Source organism: Megascapheus bottae, chromosome 28, assembly GCF_031878675.1.
Source record: "Megascapheus bottae isolate mThoBot1 chromosome 28, mThoBot2.hap1, whole genome shotgun sequence".
In the NCBI taxonomy this organism is placed as follows: Eukaryota; Metazoa; Chordata; class Mammalia; order Rodentia; family Geomyidae; genus Megascapheus; species Megascapheus bottae.
The window spans coordinates 10,054,647-10,063,184 of NC_143536.1; positions in this window are offsets into that span (position 1 = coordinate 10,054,647).

The following is an 8,538-nucleotide window of genomic DNA, read 5'->3' on the forward strand; positions in this document are numbered from 1 at the left end:
TAGCACCCACCCCTTCCTGTGACGCACGGCATCGCCCCCAGATCACTGCGTCCTCAGAGGGGCTGGTACCGAGAGGAGTGGGAGCGTGGACCAGTGACAGAGACCTACTAAGTGCTGGGTTGCTGGCTGGGTCTGGGGTCTGAGCGCGGGAGGACACCCCACCCGGGGCTGCAGCCCAGCTTCTCGCAGGAGGTGGGAGGTGGTGAGCGGGGGCGGTGGCCGCAGGGCTGGTGGCCGCGTGGCTGTGGCTGTGGCCTGGCCCGGAGCCTAACCGCTGCTGAATGATTCATGCGTTGAACTTGACTCTGGGGGCGGCCGGGGGGCGGGCGGAGGCGCAGCCCGGAGCCTGGGAGCAGCGCAGAGCCGGCGGTGTGGAGGAGCGGGCGGCCATGGAATATTACTACTGCCCCAGCCTGCTGAAGCTGCTGCGTGCCCTGTGGGTGAGTGGGCCCCGGCCCGGACCCCGACTCCCCCTCCACCCCGCCAGGCTCCCCGAGGTGGGGCCCTGCAGTGCCTGCCGGGGTTGGGGTGCAGGGAGTGGGGGAGGACTTGCAGGGAGGTGAATCCAGGAGTGGGGACCCGTGTCCCCCCAGACGCCCCACGGGGGGCCTGGGTCATAGACTCCGGCGGGGGGGTCGCATTGTCAGTGCTCACTTCCAAGAGCCGTGTGTCCTGGATTTCCGGGATTATTCTGTGGCTTTGAAATGGGGTCCCACTGGCGCCGTGGGTGTAGGAACCGGGGTCCCCAAGGTTGACTGAGCCCGGTGAAAAAGGCCCCTCTCCTAGTACATTGAGTTTTCTCCTCACTGTAGCAGATGGGGTAGGGGGAGGATGGGGATGGGGGGGAGCTGACTTGCTTTCTCTGCTGAAATGCCAGAATCTGGGGGGACCCCTGTAGAAGTGCTTTGTATGGGGGTACCTGGCCGGACCTACAGTGGGGGCTTTTGTTGTAGCTCAGTTTAGGACTTTTCTAGAACATTTGCTACTGCCTTGAGAATGCCCAGAAAGGAAAGGCTTGGAAAATATTATCTCTCCCCCCCCACTCCATTCTGAATATGTGCAGATACTTCAGATGCCTTCACACACAGAGAACTTTCTGGAATTCCTAAAAGTACAAATCTGGGACTGAGTGCCCCCTCCCCCACCCCTCTCCCAGCCCTGGGTGTTGGCCCAGGTCCCTCAGTGATGGTTAAAACCTGAACAGTCAACCCATAGGCTAGCAGCCCCAGGGAGCTCACGGGAGGATCTAGAGGTGCCACGGTTGGTGGTTCTGAAATCTGTGGACCTGTGGCAGCGTGGAGCCCAGGTCAAATGCTCGGCACATCGTGGGAACAAGACAGGCCTTGTCCCCGACCGTGGGGGTCTTCCCTCATCGTGGGGTCTCCTCAGGAAAGGAGAGGTGCTTACGGTGGCAGGTTTAGATTGGCACAAGGAATCGGAGCATGTTAGACAGGAGGTGCCTTGGTGCCCCGAGGGTGATGGATCCTGGAAAACTTCTATACATGTGCAGAGGGCCTGGGTATGCACAGAGGAGCCAGTGCCACCCTTGGCGGGTTGCAGGACTGGGTCTGGTCCGAGCCTCTCCGGTGTGGGACGGGTGGACAGACCTCTGCCCCATTCTTCATGTGGCCTTTCCCTTCCCTAGCCTCAGTTTCCTCATCTGGACCACAAAGGGAGGGGGTGTGTTTTGAAGGCCTCTCCTGGGTGTGACGTGTGGAGGGATTTCTGCCGTCACCCGTGTCTGTGGGTGGCGGGTGCGAGGTGCTAAGGCACCAGGCCTGGCACTGATTTTGTGAACCACCCACTGTTTCTTCTGCGCCCTGCAGCGTTCATCTAGAAGCTTCCAGGAGGCTTGGGCTGCACCAGCTCCTCAGGCAGCATGCCCAGTGTGACCAAGCCCTGTGGTCCCAGCTGGCTCTCACCCTCAACCTTGGCTTCCCCATGTGCAGAGCTGGGGCACAGTGCCCCCCCCCCCAAGTCTCCTCACCAGGGCACCAAGTGGTGAGCTTAGCTCTGACTCCTGGGAGCTCCTGGAAGGCTGGGTGTCACGTTTCCCTGGAAGGAAGCCCTCAGAGGTTTCATAGCCCTGAGTTGAGGGGCCTGCACCCCCCACTGCAGAGTCGCCGGGCCCTGAGACTTGCTGACCAGTCCAGGGGACCCCTGCTGGCCCAGTAAGCCTAAGTTGTATAATCAGCTTTAAGGAATGTGTTGTAAGCGTGTGGGGTTTCGACACACATGACTGAGATGATTTTACCAGGCACCTAGGGAGAAGGCCTGGCCCTGCCCCTGTTGGGCCCCTACTCCAGGGGGCCCAGCTATGCAAGTTCAGCCCCTCAATGGCTGTGAGGCTGGCACTGGGCTCCGCCTGCGAACCAGGCCCCCCTGTGTGGGTGTCTCATGTCACCCAACCTTACCCAGGAAGCAGGGATATTTTCTTCTTCTTTGAAGGCTGGGCTGTACGTCCACTGGTCTGGCTGTCTGTCTGTCTGTCTGCCTGCCTGCCTACCTGTAGGACCAGTTTCCTTACTCCTTTTTCACATGGCTGGCACTCAGTCTCCCCACACCTGTACTCCTGGGACCACAGCGAGCTGTGGAGCATTGATGGCATTGCTTTTAGATAAACCGCAGCAGAGGGGCTGCCCCGACTATTTTCAGGTTTGGTTTTTGCAAGGATCTCATTTCTATTTTTATAATGGCTTGGACTGGACTCCCTCTGGTTTGTGGGAAAGTTACAGAGGTAGCAGAGAGAGAGAAAGAGATAGACAGAGGGAGACAGAGGGAGAGAGAGAGAGAGAGAGAGAGAGAGAGAGAGAGAGAGAGAGAGAGAGAGAGAGAGAGAGAGAGAGAGAGAGAGGGAGAGAGAGTGCATCCTGTTCAGTGCCATCATAGAAAGTATAGCAAAAGGCTATCATGGCTCCAGCCTGCCATCCCAGCTCCTTGGGGGACGGAGAGGGAGGACTGCAGTTTAAAGTTCTTGAGGCTCCATCTCGCCCGTGGCTGGGTTCCGTGGGGCCGGCTCCTGTGACCCCCGCCTCTGGGGACTCTGTGGTAGCATGGGCTACACCTGGTGTCCCAGTGACACAGGGGAACACAAATAGGAAAATTGTAGTCCAGGCCGGCCCAGCCCATGACATGAGACCCTGTCCCCAAAAGAGCCAGGATGAGAAAGAGCTGGAAGAGTGACTCAAGCGGTAGAGTCCCTGCCCAGAAGCATGAGGCCCTGAGTTCAAATCCAGAAAAGAAAGGAAGTGGGTGGCTGCTGGTGGTTTAGGGGACACCGAAGCCTAGAAGCCCAGAGAGCATCTCCCTCCTTCCCTGCCCCAGCACCCCAGAGCCATATGGGGGTGGTGAGCTGGCGGGGGGGGGGGGGGAGCTCTGTGCAGCTCTTCAGTTCCCGGCTCTGGTCCAAATTCCTACAGCTGGATCCCAGGCCAGGCCCACCTTGTGTCCCTCACTTTGTGCTGATTCTGAAACAGGACCTCAGGGCCATGGTCGTGCTGGACAGCCGCTGCGTCCAGCGGACTCCGCCTCCGGCCTGGCTTCACACCGCACCCTGCACTCCGGGTGTGCGGCAGGTGTGGAGGCAGAGCCGGTGGGGTCGGAGCCTGGCTGTGAGCTGACGTGGGGGGCTGCCTCGCTGCTGGGGTTCCTGGATCATCCATAGGTAACCCTAGCTTGACGTTGCCGCCGCCTCAGCCCTTCCCCGGGAGTCACTTAATCCCCTCGGCGATGAGATAAGGTGGGCAGACAGCCTGGCCTGCGCCCCCGCCGGCCCCCAGCCGCTTGCGGTGGTTGCCTTGGCAACTGGGTAAAAAATAGCAATGGCGCCAGCCCCCTCCTGTCCTAGTGTGATCCCACGCTCTCCACGGCATCCCCTCCTCTCCTCCCAAGACCACTGTGCACTCAGGGAAACTGAGGCACGGGTGGGTCCTGACATGACCCCCCACTCCCAACCTGCCTCCAGGCCCTGGTCTTCTGCGCTGTCGCTGCCATTCTCTCGTGGAGGGCAAATGCCTGGCTGCTCAGTGGGGAAACTGAGGCTCACGGGCAGGGCCGGGGCCTCCTGGCCTTTAGGGAGGTTTATCCTGTGCAGCAGGCAGGAAGGAGGGCATCCGGCTCAGCCCTGCTCAGCCTCTTCCTGACTCTTCTATGGCTTTTGCCCAGGACTGTGCTGAGAGTCAGCTAAGGCAGGGTGCCCAATGTCTTCAGATTGTTTGGGGGGCAGAGCACCCACCCCTCCTCTCTCTCCCAGGCTGCCCCTCCTCCGGGCGTGTGAGCGTGGACTTGCGTGGCTTTCTGTCCTGTCGCCCAAAGGCATCTTCTTGGGGTGCAGTTCAGGCCTCAGGAGGGACACTAGGAGCACAGAGGCCCGAGGTCCACCCGTGTCTGTGGACACACGGCCACAGCCAGTGGACATGGAGTCTGTACTTGGCGCCCCCTTGTGGTCCCCGGCCGCCATTGCAGGTCCCCGCTGCTGGGGGCCCCCTGCAGTGTGACCCTGTGCCCTGTCCTTCCCGCACCCCCAGTCCAGCCCTCACCCCAGGGCTTAACTCAGAGTCTCACACATGCGGGACAGGTGCTCTACCACTTGAACCACACCCCTGCCTCCTTTAGGCGTGCATCCCATGGATGCCCCATCACAGGCATGCGCCACTGAGCCCAGCTGGGCATGCGTGTGCTTGCATGTGTGCATGTGCATGTGCGTGCGTGCCTGTGTGTGTGTGTGTGTATACCTTGCACTGTTGAATTCACAGGCATTTCCTCTGATTGTGCCTGGACCACACCCTCGCCCTGTTAGGGCCCCCGTGGGAAGGGAGGGGAGGGCCCCCCCCCCCACTGCCTCAGCTTGCCTGGGCCAGCCTGGCCTGGTTGGCGACCATCCCAGGGACATGGGAGGGGGCAGCCCGCCCCCCTCCTTCCCTTCCTCTCCCCCCTCTCTCCTGCCCTGCCCTGGGTGTTTGTGTGCGGCACCCACACACAGAGAAAGCGGCCTTTGTCCCCTGTCCTTTCTCCCCTCTCCCACAGCTGACCTGAGGCTGGGCCGAGACCCGGGAGCCTCAGGTGAGCCCCTCCACCGACTGCCGGCCCAGCCGCCCGGAGGCTGCATGGCTCCCGGTCACAGTGAGGAGGGGCAGGGGCCCACGTGCACAGAACATTCTGGTTTGTTAGGTTGCCCCTGCTGGCTCCGCCTTTGCTGTGCAGGTAGGCTGGCACAGCCACGTGCATCTCCCACGGGATGGGAAGCCCTGGGGGACCTCGTGCCCTCTGACCCGACCCAGGGCCTCACCTCAGAGGGCAGGCCCAGCAGCAGTCTTCTTGTTTTTCTGTAGGCAGGCCTTCCACTCAGACTACTTTTACTTATTTATTTTGGCCTCATGCGTGCTAGGCCGGGCCGGTGCTCTGCCCCCTGAGCCATGCCTGCAGCCCCCCCATTGTTTAGCTGGGTATTGTTGAGGTAGGGTCTCACCTTGGCCTAGGCTATGACCTTCCTGCTGTATTCCCACGGTGGCTGGGATAAGACACTCAACCACCACGCCTTGCCACTGGTTGGGATGGGGTCACACCAACTCCTGAACTGAGCCCAGGCTAGTCTTGAGCTGCCGCTCCTACCCCCATCTCTGCTGCCCAACTTGCTGGGATTCCAGGCTTCATCCACTGCCCCTGGCTGGGTGGACTTAGTGACCTTCCACCTTTGGGGCCTCAGTTTCCTCATTTGCTGGGGTGATGGACTGAAAGAATGGTACTATCTCCCCACCCCCTGTGTTTGGTTGGTCGTGGTGCTTGAACTCTGGGCTGGGCGCAGTCCCTGAGCTCTTCCGTTCAAGGCTAGCGCTCTTCCACCTTGAGCTACCGCGCCACTTCTGGTTTTCTGGTGGTTAATTGGAGCTAAGGGTCTCACAGTCTTTAGTGTCTGGGCTGGTTTTGAACCATGATCCTGGGATCTCCGCCTTCTGAGTTGCTAGGATGACAGGCGTGAGCCTGTTCACAGCAAATGAATGTAGGATGGTGGCGGGGGTGGGGGTGTGTGTCCAGGTCCAGCCTTGGGGTGGTGTCGTGCAAACATGAGAAGGTGAGGCACTCTGCCTGCAGGAGGTGCAAGCTGGCCAGTTGGCCTGCAGTGGACGGGGTCTCACCCAGGGGCATAATGAGGAGCGCCCAGGACGGAGCAGAGCCAGGCCGCTCCCACCTGTCCTCGGGAGGTCAGGAGACCACCGTAGGTAGAACATCAGTGAGGCCTCATCTCAGCCAGCCAGCCGCACTATGACAGCCCTCTCTTAGCTACTCTGGAGGCCAAGATTGGAGGATGGAGGCCAGAGGCCCGCCTTGAGCAAAAAACCAAAACGCAAGGCTCAGGAGAGGAGGTGGGGCTCAGGTGGTGGGGTCCCGTCCTTGGACAGAAAAGCCAAGCAGGAGCGTGAGGCCCTGAGTTCAAGCCCCAGCGCTGACACATATGCAAGACGCCGTAGCTGAGCAATGACTAAAGCTTAGAGGCCCACGGGCCATGTCGGGGAGTTCAGACCCAGCGCCTCCACCTCCCAACCACGAGAAGCAGAAACACAAGTGGGAAGGAGAGCCGGGATGCCTGCTGAGGTGGGCTGTGGGTCTGGGCCCCACGGGGTCTGGCAGCCAGGCCTCAGGGCTGTGGAACAAGGTTGAGGGGGGCCGGGCCAGGATGAAGGTCAGTGCAGGTCAGCACACAGCTGGCCAGGTGTTTGTTGAGTGGCTATGCAACTGACACATTCTGATTTGGGGTGCTGCTGCCATGTGCTGTGGGGACAGGTGGCTGTTCCTGGACTTCCGCCGCCCTCCCAGCCAGTCTGGGTTCCCCCATTGCTCCTATAAGGGGGGGATGGATGTCCCCCCATTTCTCTCAAGTCTTCTTCATTCTCTCTGTCTCCTCTCCAGTTTTCTAGGAAGCACAGTGCTCACGTCAAAGCCCCAGGGCCCCGCACTGCCCCAGTTTGCAGGCCAGCCACTGTTTATAGCCTCAGCCGGAGCGCACTGTTGCCCGGGAGACGGGGTGAGGGCCTCCACCGTCCAGCTGCTGTGCCGCCCTGGGCGAGTGGCTTCACTTCTCTGGGCTCCCCATCTCCACCTGTAGAACTGGGCACGCGGCATTGGGTGACCAGGTGACGTCACTTGGGTGCGGTGACATCGTAGGGTGTGGCATAACGTCACGGGTACAGTGCTGTCATGCGGTGACGGTGACGTGAGCGAGGGGCACTGGGCTGTGAGATCGGGGAGGAAAGCAGGCGCAGCCAGCAAGGCCAGGCCTGGACATGCCCTGGGGCTTGTGTCCTTCACCCTCAGGGCCGTGTCCTTGTGGTGTCCCCACTGCCAAGACATCACCAGTGATGTCAGCACAGATATCGCGTGCTCGCTGAGCTCATGACTGAGAACAGTCAGAGAGGTTGAGTAATTTGCTTGGGGTCACACAGATAATGGTGTGTGTGTGTGTGTGTGTGTGTGTGTGTGTGTGTGTGTGTGTGCATGTCCAAATGAATTATTTATTTTTTTGCCAGTCCTGGGCTTGAGCTCAGGGCCTGAGCACTGTCCTTGGACTTTCTCAAGGCTAGAGCTCTACCACTTGAGCCTCAGCACCACTTCTGGCTTTCTCTATGTATGTGGTACTGAGGAATCAAACCCAGGGCTTCATGCATGCTAGGCAAGTACTCTACCACTAGGCCACACTCCTACTCTGTCTAGTTTTTAAAAATAAAAGTGGTCGGGTGCTGGTGGCTCACGCCTATCATCCTAGCTACTCAGGAGGCTGGTTCAAAGCCAGCCCAGGCAGGAAAAGTCCATGAGACTCTTATCCCCAATTAATCACCCCAAATCGGAAAGTGACGCCGTGGCTGAAGTGGTAGAGTGCTAGCCTTGAGCAAAAGGAGCCCAGAGACAGAAAGTAAGCAGCAGGGCCCAGAGTCCAAGTCCCAGGATGAGAAAAATAAACACATACATAAATAAAATGATTGCAAAAGTGCATGAGGAAGAGAGAATGGATTCTACAAAAAAACCCCACAGGCACCCTGCCCAGCAGACCCCGCTCCAAAGAGCAAAGTCTCTCTTTTCCCAACAGTTAGGGTTCCGATGGATAGCTCCCAGCCCCGTGGCTCCTGGGACAAAGACCAGCACATCTAAGCATCTGTGCCCACCAGTGCCAATAATGCCGTCCGTGCCCTCCCATGCCCGCCACGCCCAGCCCCAGTGCAGGCCGCAGGCTTGGACCTGGGTCATTCAGGGAGGGCAGCACACCCACCTCTTTTACAGATTTTTCAAATGTGCCCCATATTGGGCTGAGACCCACGCCAGTGTCCACGGTGTGCCCACTCCACGCCGCCAGCGTGGTCCCACCCTCTGCTTCACCCGGTCCTTGCCACCTGTAGCACAGTGGGTTTTGAAGCAGTGTTTTTTTTCATGGTGGATGACAGACCCCGGCTCAGTGGCCCCCACTTGGGCTCACCTGTCCTTACACGTGACCTGGCGAGCCCTGTCACTGTTAAGTCGTCCTCAGGGAGAACCACGGCTGCGAGCACA